Here is a 22389-nt window from a genome sequence, read left to right as displayed (position 1 = left end):
CCTGCTGTCAGACTTCCTGATGTTGTGTGCACACACCCGCAGCAGCAGTTGAGGCAGCATGATCCCCAGGCCCTGGGCAGCATGTTTGCGTGGTGGGTGGTGTGAGAGCCTGTCCTCAGGACACAGAACAGTGTCTGGGCAGATCAGCTCCAGAACCTTTGGAGGCACATGCAGATGCTTGGTGACCCTGCTTCGGGTGGAAGGTTGAGAGGGTTGCTGTCAGTGGCAGTGGCCCCAGGCAAGTGGCTTTCAGATACTGAGGTGTGTGCATTTGGGCTCCCTTTGTCCTGGGGACAGCCTCCCTGCTGTGGTGCACTGCCTGTTCCCTACTGCACCACTGGATTCAGCCCACAGGACAAAGTTGCAGCCTGCTGGATGGAAATGAAGAGATGTCAGCAGGGCTCCAGGGACGTGGAGATGCTGGGGCTGTTGGGCCCCAGAGCAGGACACAGTCTGGTGGGGGCTGGACTCTCAAAATAGTGCTGCCGGGTAGCTCCTTGAGTCTTGACAGTATTCGTTACCTAAACCAATGGAGGCTGTTTGCCTGATTGCAATGGAAAGCCAAACAAGGAAGCACAGGGGTTTTGTAGAGGGAAAGGTTTATTTTTAGTCGACTAGCAAGGAGATGGGGAAAATGTTCAAATTTGTCTCTCAGATCTGGGGGTTGAGGCAGGTTTTATAGACAGAGGGTAATGAGGTGTTATCTGACTGCATTGTGCCATGAGGTGATGTCAGGCCTGGATCTGATCAGATCACAGATTAAGCCCTGAGGTGTCCCCTTCTTAAATCAGCCCTGCTCCCTGGTCCAAGCACTTAGGTTCCACCGTGGTTGCATGCTGAGTGTGTGTGGGCATGCCCAGGTAACATAACTGGAAACCAGGAGTTCGTGGCAACTGTAAAACAATGCATTATTTTATTACACAAACTTGAACCACATTGGGCTGGTTCTGCATTTTCAAATCCCCTTTTTTTTTTGTTCATATCTCACTCTTGAGGGAGAATGGGCGACAAGCACTCTAGCACTTCCTGCTGATTGCGGCACGGACCTTGGTTAGAGGAATAACATTGTTTATCACGGTGCTGTAAGGCTTCCCTGATATCAGGGTTATGTTTCAGGAGTTGATTCAATTTTAGGAAAATGCATAAAGTGTTGGCAACTTAAACATTATTTTTTCCAGAGAACAGAAAGAATGCTCAGGTTTTATAGCCAAAGTTCCCACGCAGGTTCCCAATCTGGTCCGTTCATTCAATTAAGAACTAAAACTTGAAACTCACTTAGTTCTGATTGATCAACCCAGCTGAATTCTAATTGGTCAATACAGCTGAGACTTGATTGGCAGAGGCAGGGAAGCTGAAAAGTCCCAAAATAATAAGGTATGTCTTTTGGGTGAACTCAGAACGTGTGTGTGACCCTCGTTAGCAAATGGCCCCTTGGCTCAACTTTAAATGTAGGCCCAGTTAGCCACTCAGGATGCATCTTGAAGGACTGGCTCAAACTTGTTGACAGACAGCATTGCATTCCATCACGGCATGGAAGTGATTAGCTACCTGCTTCGGGTTTATCTGGTCTTTTCTGGGGATCCTGGTGGCAGAGCAGTGGCCAATTGAGCAACTAGAGCCATTTACTTACAAAAGGCACTCAGGTACCTGTTAGATTCTAATCAAAGTCTCCTAGGTTATGTTGATTCTGGTTCCTGTCTGGAGTAAATTTAAAGTCTCGTGGGTTAGGTCAGCATGATCCAAGTGTCTTGCAGATATCTGTTAAAATAGTCTAGAACAGCTGGGCGCAGTGGCTCACACCTGTAATCCCAGCACACTGGGAGGTCGAAGCAGGCGGATCACCCGAGGTTAGGAGTTTGAGACCAGCCTGATCAACATGGAGAAACCCCATCTCTACTAACAAATACAAAACTAGCCGGGCATGTTGGCGCATGCCTGTAATCCCGGCTACTCAGGAGGCTGAGGCAGGAGAATCACTTGAATCCGGGAAGCACAGGTTGCAATGAGCCGAGATCCCACCATTGCACTCCAGCCCAGGCAAAAAGAGCAAAACTGCATTTCCCAAAAAAAAAAAGAAAAGAAAAAACAAGCTAGAACAATTTGAAAGAGTACCCAAGTGATTAGTCCAAACAGAAGGATCATTACGATTTGTAGGATGGAACACAGAAGGTATCCTAGACTAGAGACAAAAGCCAGCTGAAAATAGGTGGGAATTGTACATTCAAGCCAGGAAGTCCAGCCAGGAGGCTTTTTGAAGTCTCCCTTTCAGAAATGTGGCTAACTTTAGGATCGTAGATGTTTCCAATTCAATCTAGCTGGATGTATTTACCCAGGTGCAGCAGCAAATGTTAGCAACAGCACCAACATCACCCTGTACAGCAAGGAGAGAGTCTAAGACAATGTTGTTGTCTAGGACCACATGAGCAAGGGAGTTTGGGATTTCTGCTGTGCTCTGATGGTTTGGCCAGTGGAACAGGTCATTCTATTAACAACAGTACAAGAAAGATTTCTGACCATATATTCATTCCAAGCAGGGCATAGTCCAAACTCAGACCCCGGTAACCTTCCTGATCTAGCTGCTTTGCTAGAGTTAATCCTTCTGGGTAAATCACATCCTTGGTAATATCCCCAACTATAATCTAAGAGATTATCATTAGTGTTCAGTTGTGTCTCCAAGATTCTCAGGTAGCTCTTCAGGTAGCAGTGGTGAGACTAGCTGAATAGATTAAAAATTGGGTTATTCATTTCTGTAGCCAAATCTCCTGGTGAGGATAACTTAAGTATTGTTTTTGCCTTTTGGGAGAAGGAAATATGGGCCTGATAGGTTTCTAAGAAGTCTCTTCAGGCTGAAGTGCTTTGTCACTTATCAAATGTTCCCTTATCAGACCTTGAAACCCCAGCTCTCCCACATCCTGTTTGTCCTATATTCTTAAATTCCCACATGAAACACCTTCTTTCCATAATGATTAATGGTGGATTTATTTCCATGACCAAATCCAGACTGATTCACCAACATTTTGTATAATAATATAATTCTAATAGAGAATGATTCCAACATTCCCGAAAGGGTTGACTGTTCTGTGCCCCTACACTTTTCCCACAATATGAGCACTGGGTAAAAACAGATGAGTGATTTGACTAGAAGATGGTGTCTATAAAGCCATGGTCTGATGACACTGATTTAGACCATTTTTATTCTATACAGATATACAACGCTATGTAACTTCTTCATATATTCTCTCATCCTGAACACGTTTTATAAATATGTATGAAATTTCAAAACACGCCTGGCGTGGTGCCTCATGCTTATAATGCCAGCACTTTGGGAGGCCAAGGCAGGTGGATCGCTTGAATCTAGGAGTTTGAGACCAGCCTGGGAAACATGGCAAGACCCTATCTCTACCAAAAAAAAAAAAAAAAAAAAAAAAAAAAATTAGTCAGATGTTGTAATGCGTGCCTGTGGTCCCAGCTATTCGAGAGGCTTAGGCAGGAGGATCACTTGAGCTGGGGAGGCAGAGGTTGCAGGGAGCTGAGGTTGCACTACTGCACTCCAGCCTGGGTGACAGACCCAGACTCTGTCTCAAAAAAAAAAAAAAAGAAAAAAATCAAACCAGAAATTAGGAAAAAAATTTTTTAAACTCAACTCTTTATTATGTTAAAAAGAATTTTGATAATTTCAACAAATGGTTTATTTGGAATTTCCTATACCACTAACTGTACACTGATATGTTTACTTACAATGCATTGCATTATTTTGTACTGATTGCTAAAAGCAACTGGATGAGCAAAATCATAATGAAATTGCAAGAAAATTAATATGCAACACATAATTGATAAGATGAAACAGGAAAATCTTACAAAACAATGTATAATAATGCAGCTGCAAAATAATCACTGTTCTCTCACACTATTAATTTTTTTGTCATATCCTCCAACAAGAACATTGTTTACTATGTTATATTTGGTTCACAGTGCAGTCTTCTCTTGATAATCATACTATGTTCTGTTAAATGGAATTCTCTTGACTGGGGTTTGTACATTTTTTAAAATGTGAATTAATGTTAGGAAGGATGTGAAGGATGTGAATCTGAGTAGTCAGAGAAAGGGTTAGCATCGTGGATAACATTACTTTAATTCCAAGAGCCTTCTGTTTCTTGCTGCTTCCATGATATTTGGCAATAATTAGGGGCGATTGTTTCCAAATAGTTCTATAAGTCCCCTACACTTCACCCAGTGGTGGGAACAGTGACAAAACAAGAAACAGGCAAAGTCAGTGGAACTCCTCCTTCAATCAGAGCAATTCCACTTCTTATTTGTTTCCTATACTAGCATTTTATGCACAGTTTTATTTGCAAAAAATGTTCTGGTGCTACCGTAATTTTGAAAAACACTGATAAAGGGCATAGGTGCTAATTAACTTTTAGCAAGAAAGATTTAATTAACAAAACATGTGATCTTTGACTCAGAAAATAGTGGATATTCTAAAGACTTCCTATCCCTTTTTACCTTCTATTTTGCAGAAATGTGGGTGCATCTTATTATTATATAATGTCTGGATCCTTACTGGATTTCACATTGAACCTTATTAGAAAATTAGTAATACATTTGTTCTGGCCAAAAAATGGCTCAAAAATATAATGGAAATAAGCTTAACTCTATTTTAAAAGAAAGCTAGTATTTCATTAAAATATGCAAATGCACTATGACTTTTAATACAATTAAAATACGTAGCAATGAACTACTCTCTACCCTTCCCATGATGGAAGAGATCCAACAGCAGTGGCTGTAGCCAGATTAGCCTTGGTGAGTGGAAGTCCATGTCGCTGAGCCCATGCGTAACCTCCATCCCTGCCACTATGGCCACTTTGTTCATGGGACCATTGATGATGATGGGGTGGCTGGGGAAAGAGGCTGAGTGGTGTCCACAGAACGAGTCATCCTATTCACTTGGTTATTAAAATCCTTCTCTGCTGAGGTCACCTGTTGGTGAGCACTCACATGGAATACAAATGTCTTCACAATTTCTGACCACTCAGAGAGGTCCATCCACATACCTCTTCCCCAAATTTCTTTGTCATCAATTTTCTAATCATGTTTCTTCCATGTCACTGATTATCCAGCCAAACCATTGGCTACAGCCCATTAATCAGTATATAATCACACATCTGGCCATTTCTTCTTCCATGCAAAGTGCACAGTCAGGTGCACTGCTCAAAGTTCTGCCCACTGGGAAGATTTCCCTTCACCACTGTCCTTCAGGGATGTCCTAGAAAGGGGCTGTAGTGCTGCAGCTGTCCACTTTTGGGTGGTCCCTGCAAATCATGCAGAACCATCTGTGAACCAGGCCCTGGTCTTCTCTTCCTCTGTCAACTGATCATAGAGAACTCCCCATGAAGTCATCGGTGCAGCCTAGGGGAGAACAGGCAGGGTGGCAGGAGTGGAGACCATGGGCATTTGAGCCACTTCCTCATGTAACTTACCTGTGCCTTCAGGACCTGCTTGAGACTGATCACGAATATGCCACTTCCATTTGATGGTGGAATGCTGCTGTGTACAACCCAATTTGTGGCCAGATAGGTCAGAGATCACCCAGTTCATAATAGGCAGTTTGGGTTACATGGTGACTTGATGACCTATAGTCAAAGGTTCATTTTCCACCAAAATCCAGTAAAGGCCAAGAGTTGTCTCTCAAAAGGAGAGTCGTTATCTGCAGAAGATGGCAGAGCCTTGCTCCAAAATCTTAGAGGTCTCTGCTGTGATTCACCTATGGGGGCCTGCCAAAGGATCCAATCAGTATCCCTATCTGCCACTGACACCTCAAGCACCATTGGATCTGCTGGGTCATATGGCCCAAGTGACAGAGCAGCTTGCACAGCAGCCTAGACCTGTTGCAGAGCCTTCTCCTGTTATGGACCCCACAAAAAACTGTCAGCCTTTCGAGTCATTCAATAAATGGGCTGGAGTAACACACCCAAATGAGAAATGTATTGCCTCCAAAATCCAAATAGACACACGAGTAATTGTGCCTCTTTCTTGGTTGTAGGAGGAGTCAAATGTAGCAACTTATCCTTCATCTTAGAAGGAATATTTCAGCAGGCCCCACACCACTGGACCCGTAGAAATTTTACTGAGGTACAAGGTCCACGAATTTTAATCGGATTTAGTTCCTGTCCTCTGGGATGAAAATGTCTCACCAATAAGTTCAGTGTGTTTGCTACTTCTTGCTCACTGGATCCAATCAGCATAATATCATCAATGTAATGGACCAGTGTGGTATCTTGTCGAAGTGAAAATCAATCAAGGTCTCTTCAAACAAGATTCTGACACAAAGCTGGAGAGTTGATATAACCCCTGAGGTAGGACAGTAAAAGTATATAGATGGCCTTGCCAGTTGAAGGCAAATTGCTTCTGGTGGGCCTTATGGACAGGAATGGAGAAAAAGGCATTTGCCAAATCAATGGCTGCATGCCAGGTACCAGGAGATGTGTTAATTTGCTCAAGCAATAAAACCACATCTGGTACAGCAGCTGCCATTGGAGTCACCACTTGGTCAAGCTTCCAATAATCCAGTGTCATTCTCCAAGATCCATCTGTCTTCTGCACAGGCCAAATAGGAGAGTTGAATGGGGATGTAGTGGGAATCACCACCCCTGTGTCTTTCAAGTCTTTTATGGTGGCACTAATATCTGCAATCCCTCCGGGGATGTAATATCGCTTTTGATTTACTATTTTTCTAGGTAGAGGCAGCTCTAATGGCTTCCATTTGGCCTTTCCAACCATAATAGCCCTCACCCTATCAGTCAGGGAGCCAAAGTGGGGGTTCTGCCACCTGCTAAGTCTATCTATGCCAATTATGCATTCTGGCACTGGGGAAATGACCACAGGATGAGCCCGCAGACCCACTGGACCCACTGTAAGTCAGACCTGAGCTAAAACTTCATTAATTACATGACCTTCGTAAACCACTACTTTAACAGGAGGACCACAGTGACATTTTGGGTCCCTTGGAATCAATATCAGCTCAGAGCCAGTGTCCAGTAGTCCCCAAAATATCTGATCATTTCCCTTACCCCAAGGCACACTTAACCTGGTAAAAGGCTGGAGGTCTCCTTGGAGAAGGATGAAAGAAAGATTCACTGCATAAATTGTCAGTAGTGTAATGGAGTTCTTCCTCAAGAGGACCAAGCCTCCCCTTTGTTCAAGGAATTCTGGGTCTGTAAACTGGCTCAAGTCTGGAAATTGATCAATGGGCCATGATTCTCTGTTTTTATACTTCAAATTAGTCTTTAGAATTTGACCAGAAGTTTTCTGCTTATATAAATTAAGTAGGAATGCAGTAGGCTCCCTATAGATTTCATATCTAGGAACACCGTGATTAGTCAGTGCCAGAGCCCTACATGAGTCAGATTGTTCTGCTTGCCACTTTGTCTCTTCTGTCCATGGTAGCTACACCCACCTTGCCTTTGACGGTTGACTCCTGCCACTTGGCCCCTGCCACTTCAGGATCCAATTATTGCCACTTGGCCCCTGCCACTTCAGGATCCAATTATTCTCATTGTATTTAAATTTTGTAGTTGAGTGACTGAAGTTCCCATTATTAGATCTGACAGACAGAGAAGAACAATTATGGGCTCTACAAAGATGCAGGTGCTGCCCTCACAAAGCTATTTTGCAAGGCATTGGTCAAGAGTATATCTTCTGAACCCTCCCAGCTGGGATGAGCAGGTCTAAAGTGACTAATCCCCTCCACCACCCAAATCTCCCTAAGCCTTTGGAGCCCTTCCCCTACATTAAATTGAGGGAGATCAGGCATTTCCAGCTCACTGACAGTGGGCCATCTTTTAATCTATATTTCAGCTAACCAAGCAAATAAACTATTAGGATGTTTTTCTGACTCCCCAAGCTACAACATTAAATGCACAGTCTTGACTTAGTGGGCACAAATCAATATATTCAGCCTGATCCAACTCTGTGTTCTTTCCACCATTATCCCACACCCTTAATATCCATTCCCATGGCTGTTCTCCAGATTTTTGTTTATATAAATTAGAAAACTCAAGCAGTTCTTTTCGAGTGTAGTACACCTGCTCATAGGTCACACTCTCAACTTCACGTGTAGGGGTCCACCAGGACTTTAGTGTAGTTATAGGTCTAGAAGCAAACAGGGGTGTTGGGGATGGCTCCTGAGGAGAATCAACATTATCTTGCCTGGCAACTGCCTCAGGGGAGGCCATCACTGTTGCCTCAGGCAGCACAAAGTTTATTTCCTTAGACAAATGTGGAAAGGCTGATGGCAGCGTGGGTTGGGGAGGGGATGTTGCTATTACTGGGGATGGGGAAGCTGTTTCTTCTGGCAAAAATGTTTCATCAGTGTTTACAAACTCAGTGTCTCCAGCTTCACCAGGGTTCACCCACTTGTTCCCATTCCAAGTTGCAGGCTCCCATTCTTTTCCAATCAATGACCTCACTTTAACAATAGATACCTCGTGGGGCTGTGCATGCACCTTTCATTGCAGGTCAGCCACTTGCATGATAAGAGCTGTGTCTGTTTTTCCACGATTTCAGCTCTTTCTTTACAGGAGATAATCTCTTACTCAGGGCAGTGTTAGCAGATTTGAGACTCAGAATCTGCTTCTGAATCCAGGAGAGAGAACCCTTGAATTTATCATTTACTTTCATCACTTTTCCACTAAACTTAGGAGCAACTAACCAGCTTCATTATGTTCCGTGGCTCTCCACATATGGTCAAAGTTATTATGTATAGAGTCACTAAACTCCTTGCCGCTCATGAGGAATGAATCAGGAGTATCAAATGCATTTATTTTGTATAACTCTCCAAACAGTTCATGCCAAGGACTATCAGTGTTTTCCATACTATTAGAAGTAGACTCCTTAACTTTTTGGGGTCTAATAATATTAAGCAGCCAACTCCAGAAACCTCAAAACCAAAAAAGAACTCCATCCTTAATATTCTGTCCCTTTAGAACCACTCCTAGTACCAAAATCTGTACTAGTCAGGGTTCTCTAGAGGGACAGAACTAATAGGATAGATATGTATATGAAGGGGAGTTTATAAAGGAGTATTAAATTTACACAATCGCAAGGTTCCACAATAGGCCATCTGCAAGCTGAGTAGCAAGGAAGCCAGTCAAACTTCCAAAGTTGAAAAACTTAAAGTCTGATGTTCAAGGGCAGAAAGCACCCAGCACAGGAGAAAGATGTAAGCTGGGAGGCTAGGCCAGTCTAGTCTTTTCACATTTTTCTGCCTGCTTTATATTTAGGCCATTCTGGTAGCTTATTAGATGGTATCCACCAGATTAAGAGTGGGTCTACCTTTCCCAGCCCACTGACTCAAATGTTAACCTCCTTTGACAACACCCTCACAGCCACACCCAGGATCAATACTTTGCATCCTTCAGTCCAATCAAGTTGACACTCAGTGTTAATCTATCACAATAAGTATAGCTATTCTTGCTCTTTTTTGGTTTCCATTAGCATGGAATATCTTCTTCTATTTCTTTATTATCATTCTATGTGTGTCTTTGTAGGTGAAGTATGTTTCTTGTAGGCAATGGGCAACAGATCATTGGGTTGTGTGTGTGTGCGCGATTTTTTGTTTGTTTGTTTTTTTTTTTGAGACAGAGTTTTGCTCACTGCAACCTCCACCTTCCAGTTTCAAGAGATTCTCCTGCCTCAGCCTCCCAAGAAGATGGGATTACAGGTACCCGCCACCACGCCTGGCTAATTTTTGTATTTTTAGTAGAGATGGGGTTTCACCATTTGGCCAGGTTGGTCTCGAACTCCTGACCTTGTGATCCACTAGCCTTGGCCTCCCAAAGTGCTAGGATTTCAGGCATCAGCCACCGCACCTGGCCTGGGTCTTTTCTTTTGTTTTTTTGTTTGTTTGTTTTGTTTTGAGACGGAGTCTCACTCTGTTGCCCAGGCTGGGGTGCAGTGGTGCGATCTCAGCCCACTGAAAGCTCTGCCTCCCGGGTTCATGCCATTCTCCTGCCTCAGCATCCTGGGTAGGTGGGACTACAGGCACCTGCCACCATGCTCAGCTAATTTTTTTGTATTTTTAGTAGAGACAGGGTTTCAACGTGTTAGCCAGGATGGTCTCGATTGCCTGACCTCGTGATCTGCCTGCCTTGGCCTCCCAAAGTGCTGGGATTACAGGCATAAGCCACCACGCCCAGCCTGGGTCTTTTTTTTAAATCCATTCAGGCATTCTGCCTTTTGATCGGATAGTTTAGTCCATTTACATTTAATGTTACTAATAAATAAGGACCTACTCCTGCATTTTGTTATTTTTTTCTGAATGTTTTGTAGTCTTTTCTTTTCTTCCTTAGATTATTTCTGTCTTCCTTTTACTGAAATTGATTTTCTCTGATGGTACAATTTAATTTCTTGTTTTTTACTTTTTGTGTAGTCATTGTATATTTTTCTGATTTAAGCTTACTATGAGGCTTGCTAGTACTCGCTTATAACCCATAATTTTAAATTGATGACTACTTAACACTAATTGCATAAACAAAGAAGCAAAAAGAAAACTAATAAAAACTCTACACTTTATCTCCCCACTTTGTAACTTTTTGTTGTTTCTCTTCATGTCTTAGTATACTAAGTCTTGAATAATTGTTGTAGTTCTTATTTTTTATTGGTAATATCCTGGGTTTTTCTGTGTATCTTATGTTACTAGTGAGTTTTGTAACATCAGACAACTTCTTATTGCTCAATAACACCCTTTTCTTTCAGATTGAAGAACTCTTTAGCATTTCTTGTAGGACAGGTCTGATGTTGGTGAAATCTCTTAGCTTTTGTTTCTTTGGGAAAGTTTGTATTTCTCCTTCATGCTTGAAGGATAATTTTACTGGAGATACTATTTTGGGTAAAAGTATTTTTTTCCTTCAGCACTTCAAATATGTCATGCCACTCTCTCTTAGCCTATAAGATTTCCAATGAAAAGATTTCCACTGAAAAGTCTGCTGACTGATGTATTGGAGCTCTACTGTATGTTGTTTGTTTCTTTTCTCTTGCTTCTTTTAGGATTCTTTCTTTATCCTTGTCCTTTGGGAGTTTGATTATTAGGTACCTTGAGGTAGTACTGTTTGGACTAATCTTCTTGGTGTTCTATAATCCTCTTGTACTTGAATTTGATATTTTTCTCTAGGTTTGGGAAGTTCTTCAACATTATCCCTTTAAATAAACTTTCTACTCTTATCTCTTTCTCTACCTCCTCTTTAAGGCCAATAAATCTTAGATGTGCCTCTTTGAAGCTATTTTCTAGATTTAGTAAGCATGCTTCATTCTTTTGCATTCCTTTTTCCTGTGTCTCCTCTGGCTGTTTATTTTCAAATAATCTGTCTTCAAGCTCACTCATTCTTCCATTTGATCAGTTCTGCTATTAAGAGACTCTGATACATTCTTCAGTATGTCAATTGCATTTTTCAACTCTAGAATTTCTGCTAGAGCCCTTTTAATTATTTCAACATCTTTGTTAAATTTATCTGATAGAATTCTTAATTCCTTCTCAGTGTCAACTTGAATTTATTTGAGTTTTCTCAAAACAGTTATTTTTTATTCTCTGTCTCAACAGTCATATATCTCTTTCTCCAGGATTCGTCTCTGGTGCCTTATATAGTTCACTTGGTGAGGCCATGTTTTCCTGGATAATCTTGATGCTGTGGATGTTTGTCAGTGTCTGGACTTTGAAGAGTTAGGTAGTTATTATAATATTCACAGTCTGGGCTTGTTTGTGGCATCTTTCTTTGGAAGGCTTTTCAGGTATTCAAAGGAATTTGGGCCTCAGCCCCAATAATGCTGTGGTTTTTTAATACTCCAAGGTACCATCTTGATGGTTATGGATTAGATCCAGAAGAACTATCTGGACTGCCAGGAATATAATCTTGTTCTTTTCCTTTACTTTCTCCCAAACAAATGGAGTATGTCTTTCTCTGTGCTGGGTCACCCGGAGCTAGGAGTGAGGTGACACAAGTACCACCGCAGCTACCACCACAGGGATTGCACTGAGTCAGACCTGAAGCCAGAATAGCACTGGGTCTTGACTAAGGTCCACTGTAACCACTACCTGGCAACTATCTATGTTCACTTAAGGACCTATGGCTCTACAGTCAATAGGTGGTGAAGCCAGTCCGATTTCTGCTCTTCCCTTCAGGGCAACAAGTTCCCTCAGGTCCTGGGTGGGTCCAGAGATGCTGTCTGGGAGCCAGGGATTAGGATCAGAAATCTTAGAAATTTACCTGGTGTTCTATTCTACTGAGGCTAAGCTAGCCTTCAATCCACAAGACAAAATCCCTCCCACTATTCCCTCCCTTTCCATAGGCAAAGGAGCCTCTCTCAATAGCCACCACCACTACCAGCCCATGAGGAGTTCTTCTGGGCCACTGCAAATATTCACTTCAAGTCCAAGGGCTCTTCAGTCAGCTTGTAGTGAATGCCAGGCCTGAGACTCACTCTTCAGGCCTGAGACTCACCCATCTGGTCTAGGGCAGGTCCAGAAACGCTGTCCAAAAGCTTAGGTCTGGACTCAGGGATCCCAACAGTCCACTAGGTGCTCTACCTCACTGAGGTCAAGCTGTACTTCAGGTACAAGACGAAGTCCTCTTCGCTTTTCCCTCTGCTTTTTGCAAGCAGGAGTCTTTCACCATAGCCACCAGAGCTGGGAACATGCTGTGTCTCACCTAAAACCAGCACATCTCCGGTCTTACCCAAGACCCACAACATACTACCTGGGTATCACTCTTGGTTATTCAGGTCCCAAGGGCTCTTTAGTCAGCAGGTGATGAATAGGACTGGGTCATACTCTTTAGGGAAGCAGGCTCCCTTCTACTTCAGGGTATATCTAGAAATGTAGTCTGGGAGCTAGGGCCTGAAATATAGGGCTTAAGACTCTGCCAGCGTCCTATCCTATTGTGCTGACCTGGTATTGAAGATGCAAAATGAAGTCGTCTTTACTCTTCACTCTCCTCAAGGAGAAGGAAGGAGTCACTTTCATTGCTGTGAGCTGAGCTTCCTGGGGTTGGAGGAGGGGAGGTACAAGCACTCCCTTAGCTGCCTGGCTGGTAACTCGTTGGATCACATGCCACCCTAGTCCACCAGCTCTAAGCTCAGTCTAGCACTAAGACTTGCTTAGGAATTGAAGCCCTTGTGTCCTAGACTGCCTTTCAACTTTTCCTAGGATCCCAGAGCCCTTTAGCCCACAGTGATGAGGCTTGCCAAGAAACTCAAGTTCCAACTACTGGGATGGGCAGTTTCCTTCTGGCTAGGGCTTATCTAAATACTCCCTCCTTGGCACAGGCACCAGCTGAGTTCAACATGATTTTGCTTTCCACTATGACAAGGCAGCACTGAGTTCAATGCCAAGTCCCTTAGTCATTGTGCTTGCCCTCCTCCAAATACACAGATTCTCTCTCCTTAATTCTCAATGCCTTAATCGGCGAGGTAAGGCATTGATGATTGATGATTGGCGACTGTCTTTCCTACCCTCTTCAGTGACTCTTTTAGCGATATGAAGCTAAAACCAGATATTGTGATTGCTTACCTGATTTTTGGTTCTTATGATGATGTTTTTGTGTGTAGTTGTTAAAATTTGGTTGTTCCTGCAGTGGCAACAATCAGTGGAAAATTCTATTGAACCATCTTGCTCTGCCATTTTCTAAATACCCTGATGAACTGATGCTAAAATCCTCAACAAAATACTAGTAAACCAAATTCAACAATACATCAAAAAATAATAATTTATTATGACTAAGTGGGATTTATCCCAGAGATGCAAGGATGGTTCAACATATGCAAACCAATCAATGTGAAACATCATATATATTACATGAAGAAAAAAGCAAATAATCATTTCAACTGATGCTGAAAAAACATTTGATGAAATTCAACTTCCCTTCACAGTAAAAAAAAAAAAAAAAAACTTAAAAAACTGAGTATAGATGGAACATATCCCAACACAATAAAATCCATATACGACAGACTTACAATTAGTATCATACTGAACAGGAAAAACTGAAAGTCTATCCTCCAATACCTGGAACTTGAAAAGCATACCCACTTTTGCCACTGTTATTCAACATAGTACTGGAAGTCCTAGCTAAAGCATTCAGATAGGCAAAGAAATAAAGAGCATTCAAATTGAAAAGGAAGAAGTCAAGTTATTTTCGTTTGCAATTGATATCTTATATTTGGAAACACCTAAAGACTCCACAAAAACGTTCTCAGAACTAATAAATTAATAAGTTTGCAGAATACAAAATTAGCATATAAAAATCTGTAGCATTTTTATGTGCCAATAGCAAATAACCTGAAAAGAAATTAAGAAAGTAATTTCATTTATAATAGCTACAAATAAAATAATATACCTAGGGATAAGCTTAATCAAAGAAGTAAAAGATCTCTACAACACAAACCATAACACACTGACGTAAGAAATTGAAGAGGACTCAACAAATAGAAAGATATTCCATGTTCATGGATTTGAAGAATCAACATTTTTAACTGTCCACACTCCCTAAAGCAACTTACAGATTCCATAGACTATCAAAATATCAAGGGCATTCTTCACAGAAATAGAAAAAACAATCCTAAAATTTATATGAAACAACAGAAGAGCCAAAAGAAACCAAGCTATCCTGAGTGAAAAGAACAAAACTGGAGGAACCACATTACCTGACTGCAAATTATACTATAGAGCTATATAACCAAAAGAGCATGGTACTGGCATAAAAACATACAAGAGACCAATGGAAGAGAATAGAGAACCTAAAATAAGTGTATACATCTCCAGTGAACCCATTTTCAGCAAAGGTGTCAAGAATATACACTGGGGAAAGGACAGTCCCTTTAATAAATGGTACTGGAAAAACTGGATATCCACATGCAGAAGAATGATATTAGACCCCTACTCTTGTTCTATACAAAAATCAGACCAAAATGGACTAAGATTTAAATTTAAAACCTCAAACTATAAAACTACTAAGAGAAAACATTGAGGAAACTATCAAGGAATTGGACAGGGCAAAGATTTCTTGAGTAATACACCACAGACACAGACACTATAGTCAATAATTAATTGTACATTTAAAAATAACTAAAAGAATATAATTGGATTGTTTGAAACAAAAAATGATAAATGCTTGAGAAGATGGATACCCAGTTTTTCAAGAGGTGATTATTACACATTGCATGCTTGTATCAAAGTATCTCATGTTCCCCATAAATATACATACCTATTATATACCCACAAAAATTAAAAAATAAATTTAAAAAATAAAATAAAATGGACACTGGGCATGAAAAATCCCTGAGCAGATTCAGTTAGGAAAAGAAGAAGTCAAATTGTCCCTGTTTGCAGATGACGTGATTGTATATTTAGAAAACCCCATTGTCTCAGCCCAAAATCTCCTTAAGCTGATAAGCAACTTCAGCAAAGTCTCAGGATACAAAATTAATGTGCAAAAATCACAAGCATTCTTATACACCAGTAACAGACAAACAGAGAGCCAAATCAGGAATGAACTTCCATTCACAATTGCTTCAACGAGAATAAAATACCTAGGAATCCAACTTACAAGGGATGTAAAGGACCTCTTCAAGGAGAACTACAAACCACTGCTCAGTGAAATAAAAGAGGGCACAAACAAATGGAAGAACATACCATGCTCATGCATAGGAAGAATCAATATCGTGAAAATGGCCATACTGCCCAAGGTAATTTACAGATTCAATGCCATCCCCATCAAGCTACCAATGAGCTTCTTCACAGAATTGGAAAAAACTGCTTTAAAGTTCATATGGAACCAAAAAAGAGCCCGCATCTCCAAGACAATCCTAAGTCAAAAGAACAAAGCTGGAGGCATCATGCTACCTGACTTCAAACTATACTACAAGGCTACAGTAACCAAAACAGCATGGTACTGGTACCAAAACAGAGATATAGACCAATGGAACAGAACAGAGTCCTCAGAAATAATACCACACATCTACAGCCATCTGATCTTTGACAAACCTGAGAGAAACAAGAAATGGGGAAAGGATTCCCTATTTAATAAATGGTGCTGGGAAAATTGACTAGCCATAAGTAGAAAGCTGAAACTGGATCCTTTCCTTACTCCTTAAACGAAAATTAATTCAAGATGGATTAGAGACTTAAATGTTAGACCTAATACCATAAAAATCCTAGAGGAAAACCTAGGTAGTACCATTCAGGACATAGGCATGGGCAAAGACTTCATGTCTAAAACACCAAAAGCAATGGCAGCAAAAGCCAAAATTGACAAATGGGATCTCATTAAACTAAAGAGCTTCTGCACAGCAAAAGAAACTACCATCAGAGTGAACAGGCAACCTACAGAATGGGAGAAAATTTTTGCAATCTACTCATCTGACAAAGGGCTAATATCCAGAACCTACAAAGAACTCAAACAAATTTACAAGAAAAAAACAAACAACCCCATCAAAAAGAGGGCAAAGGCTATGAACAGACATTTCTCAAAAGAAGACATTCATACAGCCAACAGACACATGAAAAAATGCTCATCATCACTGGCCATCAGAGAAATGCAAATCAAAACCACAATGAGATACCATCTCACACCAGTTAGAATGGCGATCATTCAAAAGTCAGGAAACAACAGGTGCTGGAGAGGATGTGGAGAAATAGGAACACTTTTACACTGTTGGTGGGATTGTAAACTAGTTCAACCATTATGGAAAACAGTATGGCGATTCCTCAAGGATCTAGAACTAGATGTACCATATGACCCAGCCATCCCATTACTGGGTATATACCCAAAGGATTATAAATTATGCTGCTATAAAGACACATGCACACGTATGTTTATTGCAGCACTATTCACAATAGCAAAGACTTGGAATCAACCCAAATGTCCATCAGTGACAGACTGGATTAAGAAAATGTGGCCCATATACACCATGGAATACTATGCAGCCATAAAAAAGGATGAGTTTGTGTCCTTTGTAGGGACATGGATGCAGCTGGAAACCATCATTCTTAGCAAACTATCACAAGAACAGAAAACCAAACACCGCATGTTCTCACTCATAGGTGGGAACTGAACAATGAGATCACTTGGACTCGGGAAGGGGAACATCACACACCGGGGCCTATCATGGGGAGGGGGGAGGGGGGAGGGATTGCATTGGGAGTTATACCTGATGTAAATGACGAGTTGATGGGTGCAGCACACCAACATGGCACAAGTATACATATGTAACAAACCTGCACGTTATGCACATATACCCTACAACTTAAAGTATAATAATAATAAATAAATTAAAAAAAAAAAAAAAGAAAAGAAAAATCCCTGAGCAAACAAATTAACTGGGCCTTGAAAATAGCCTTAACCTTACTTAAACTACAAACATAAGTGAAAAGTTAACTTGGGTAATTTCTGGCAAATGCTTATGTTAGAAAAAAAAAGCTTAAGCTCAGTCAATTGAAAGAGTTAAAATATGCTATTCTGCCATATTGAATGTTTAAGCTAAAGACACTAGAAAAATAGCAGGCTTTGATCATAATGCTGTTTCTTAAAAGCAGAATATGAAATTCCCGTGTAAAAGACACACTCTCTATACTAGAAGGAAAGGCAACATCCTTGTATTTAGGATGAGAAGTTGAAACCAAGAGAATTCTGTACAGACCTTGTTAAAATAGTTTTATCTTTTAAGCCTCCCCAAATAATTTAGCTACTTCTTCATTGCCAATTGTTGTTTGTTTAATTCACTATATAAGTAACTAATTCTAACTGCTTCTTCGAGTCTTCATTTCTTTACATGGCTCTCATGCCATGTAAAATATCCTATGTGTCTTTCCTCTTAATTTTTCTTAGGTCAATTTTTGCACCCAGCAAGGACTCTAAAAGGATGGAGGTAGAAGTTTTTCTGCCCTGACTCAGTCATAAGCAGTGAAATAAAGTATGATTACAAGACTACAGACTTTCCAACAAGGTAAACTAAAAAAGGCAATCCTGTAACTGCTAAAGTAATTTATTTATTTTGCTTCCATAGTTGCCTTATAAATACTTGCCTCTGATGCTTTGTCATCCTAACACTGAACCTCCTTGGGTATGGTGCTTCCCAATTCATGTTTTCTTCCTCAAATAAACTCTAAACATCCATTGTGCCACAGATGCGTATGTGTGTGTGTGTATATATATATGTAATTATATATACACATATATGTGAATACATACATACATACAGGTAGACCTCATTTTATTACACTTCACTTTATTGCACTTCACAGACATTGTGTGTTTACAGATTGAAGGTTTGTGGCAACCCTGTGTAGAGCAAGTCTATCAGTTTCAGCTTTCCAACAGCATGTGCCCACTTCAAGTCTCTGTGTCACACTTTAGTAATTATCACAATATTTCAAACTTTTTCATGATTATTATACCTGTTGTGGTGATCTGCAACCAGTGATCATTGGCGTTACTATTGGAATTGTTTTGGTGCACCAAAAACAGAAACTTTAAAAATGTGTGTGTTCCCACTGCTCTATTCACCAGTTATTCCCCTGCTATTCTCCCTCTCCTTGGTCACCCATATTTTCGAGGACACAACAATATTGAAATTAGAACAGTTAATAAGTCTATAATGACTTCCAAGTGCTCAAGTGAAAGAAAATGTTGCAAATCCCCTACTTTACATCAAAAGCTAGATATGATTACGTTTAGTGAGGAAGGCATGGAAAGCCGAGATAGGCCTCAGATGGCTGTTACTAAGTTGTAAATGAAAAAGAAAAGTTCTTGGACGAAATTAGAAGTGCTACTTCAGTGAACTCATGAATGATGAGAAAGTGAGACATCCTAATCGCTAATAGCAAGAAAGTTTTTGTGGTCTTTTATTGATAACATTTTAGTGGAGACAGCATTAGAAACAGTGGAAAGTTTAGTGATAGATCAAAGCAGCCACAACTTTCCCTGAAAACCAACCCTAATCCAGAACAAGGCCATAGCTTTCTTCAGTTCTGTGAAGGCTGAGAGAGGTGAGGAAGCTGCAGAAGAAAACTTGGAAGCTAGGAGAGATTGGTTCATGATGTTTAAGGAAAGAAGTTGTATCTATAACAGAAAAGTGCAAGATGAAGCAGCAAGTGCTGATGTAGAAGCTATAGCAAGTTATCCAGAAGATCTAACTAAGATAATTGATGAAGGTGGCTGCACTACACAACAGATTTTCAATGTAGAAGAAATAGCCTTGTATTGGGAAAAGATGCCATCTAGGACTTTCATAGGTTAAGAGGAGAAGTCAATGCCTGACTTCAAAGCTTCAAAGGACAAGGTGACTCTCTTGTTAGGGGCTAATGCAGTTGGTAACTTTAAATCAAATCCAACATTTGTTTACTATTTTGAAAATCCTAAGACCCTCCCCTGAAAATTATACTAAATGTACTCAGCCTGTGGTCTATAAATGGAGCAACAAAGCTTATATGGCAGCACATCTGTGTACAGCATGGTTTAATGAATATTTGAAGCTGTTAAGACATACGATTCAGAAAAAATATATATCATCCAAAATATTACTGCTCATTGACCATGTCACCTTAGAGCTCTGATGGAGATGTATAGGGAAATTAATGTTGTTTTCATGTCTATTAACATGGTATGCATTCTGTAGCCCATGGATCAAGAAATAATTTGAACTTTCAATTCTCATTAGTTAACAAGTACATTTTGTGAAGTTATAGCTGCCACAGATAACAGTAATTCCTCTGATAAATCTGGGCAAAGTAAATCGAAAACCTTCTGGAAAAAACTTATCCATCTAGGTGCCTTTAAGAACATTTGTGATTCATGGGAGGAGGTCAAAATATCAATGTTAACTGCAGCTTAGAAGAAGTTCATTCCAACCTCCCTAGATGACTTTGAGGGATTCAAGATACAAGTGGAGGAAGTAACTGGAGATGTGATGGAAATAGCAAGATAACTAGAATTGTAAGTAGAGCCTGAAGAAGTGACTGAATTGCTGCAATCTCATTAGAAAACTTGAATGGATGAGGAGTTGCTTCTTATGGATGGGCAAAGAAAGTGGTTTCTTGAGATGAAATCTACTCCTGGTGAAGATGGTATGAACGTGTGGCAATGACAACCCAGGGTTTAGAATATTGCATCAACTTAGTTGATAAAGTCGTGGCAGGGTTTGCGAGGACTGCCTACCATTTTTTTTAAAACTTGGTAAAATAATATCAAATAGCATCTCATGATACAGATAAATATTTTGTAATGGAAGAGTAAGTCAATGCATCAAACTTCACTGTCATTTTATTTTAAGAAATTGCCACAGCCACCCTGACCTTTGGTGACGACCACCCCAATCAGTCAGCAGCCATCGACAGTGAAGCAAGACTCTCCACCAGCAAAAAGATTACAACTTGCTGATGGCTCAGATGATTATTAACGTTTTTCAGCAATAAAGTATTTTTAAATTAAGGTAGGTAATTTTGTTTTTAGACATAATGCTATTGCACACTTAGTAGACTACAATATAGTGCAAACCTAAGTTCCATGTTGCACTGGGAAATCAAAGTTTTGTGTACTCACTTTATTGCAATATTTACTTAATTGCAGTGGTCTGGCACAAACCTGCAATATCTTTAGGTATGCCTGTGGTGGGAGGTAGGAGTCATGGAAACGGGGGAAACATACTTAAAATGTCAAAAGCTGTACACTAAAAAAAGAACCCAGGAATTCTAACTAGAAGAAAAATGCTTAAAAATATTCTTGGTTTCTAGAGCTTTGTTTATGTTTCTACTGTGGATTTTATCTTCTGTGCAAAAAAAAAAAAAAAAAAAAAAAAAAAGGCTGAAAAAACTAAAGCCAACTGGGAGATGTATCAAGAAGAAATCCCATGAAGCTTTCCAAGATGCAGAAGACAAAAGCAATCTGACAGGACTGTGCTTGCTAAGGTGTGACTGTGTAGTATCTGTGGCTTCTTCTGACCTCCTCTCACCCCTGCACCCAACCACCATCCTCAAACTCACATCAGATGATTCAGGCACGTCTTGGCTAACTCTTCAACAATAGCATGGATTAATTTTACATTCAAGTTTAGTTTTGTTGCACCATTTCGTTTTTGGAAATAACTAGCTCCCTCAGCTTTTTTATTTTTTCTTCCTTTAAGGGGGAACAGAAAAGAAAAGTAGAGGGAGGAAAGAGAGGAAGGGGTGAGTGAGGCAACTGAAAACTGCTCTTGGACCTGCGGTGCTGTAGAGCAGGTATGTTCACTTTCTTTTAAATACAACTTAGTCCCTAACTCAAGACTTGGTTTCTGATTAAGAGTGGCAGCTGAGGAATGGGCAGGAAGGGCAGGGCGCCTGCTGCCTGGCCTGCAGGAGTCTGTGGCTGCCTTTAGTTCTGGGGAAGTTCAGCTTCTCCACTTGAACCAGTGACAGCTGAGCAGTGACAGCCAGGCACACCATGGACCCCTGTGCTGCTCCCCAAACATCAACTCAGGGCAGCAGTGAGTGGCCTGGAAAAAGCCATGGTGGGCACCTGTATGGCTACCTCTATCAGGCCCTGCAGCAGGTCCAAAAATGCAGAAAGCAAGACCGTCCCTGCCAAGGAGCTTCTAGGCAATCATAACTGGAAGAGAGAGTTTCTTTTTTATCTTTCTAGTAGTTATACTTTGGAAAGCTTCAGAGTAAGAGCTGTATACACTTCTATTAGAAATAAAATTAGTCCCTATCTGGCTGATCATTATTACTTAAAAATAACCATATAGTCCAAATTCTGTGTGTGTATGTATATGTTTTATGGAGATATATACACACACACACACACATATATATATATGATCTTTCATAGGTAGAGAAGAGAAGTCAATGCCTGGCTTCAAAGCTTCAAGGGACAAGCGAACTCTCTTGTTAGGAGCTAATTATATATAACATACCAATATATAAATACAAATGTATATACTCATATATCTGTGTAGTTAAGCAAGTGATAATTTTACAATAAAATAATTAAAAAAATAAAGACAAGTAAAGATAAAAATGACTAATCCTTAATTGCATGATCTAGAGATGCTCATCCTTAACATTTTGCTCAAATTCTTGCACTTTTTTCATGAAAGGCTAAATAAGCCAAGCATGTTATCATGCACTAGGAGTAACAGCTACTCTAGAGGCTGAGACAGGAAGATCGCTTGAGGCCAGGAGTTTGAGGCCATCTACTACACTTCAGATGTAGGCAACTCCATCTCTGAAAAAATTTAAAAGCCAAATAGTAATAGTTTAGGATTTGCATACCATAAGTCTCTGTCAAATCTATTCTTCCAGAGCAACCATAGACAATATGTAACAAATGAGTGTGGCTGTGATCCAATAAAACTTTATTTACAAAAGTA

This window comes from Chlorocebus sabaeus, chromosome 20 (assembly GCF_047675955.1).
Source record: "Chlorocebus sabaeus isolate Y175 chromosome 20, mChlSab1.0.hap1, whole genome shotgun sequence".
Classification (NCBI taxonomy): Eukaryota; Metazoa; Chordata; class Mammalia; order Primates; family Cercopithecidae; genus Chlorocebus; species Chlorocebus sabaeus.
Note: the sequence above shows the minus strand (reverse complement) of the source record.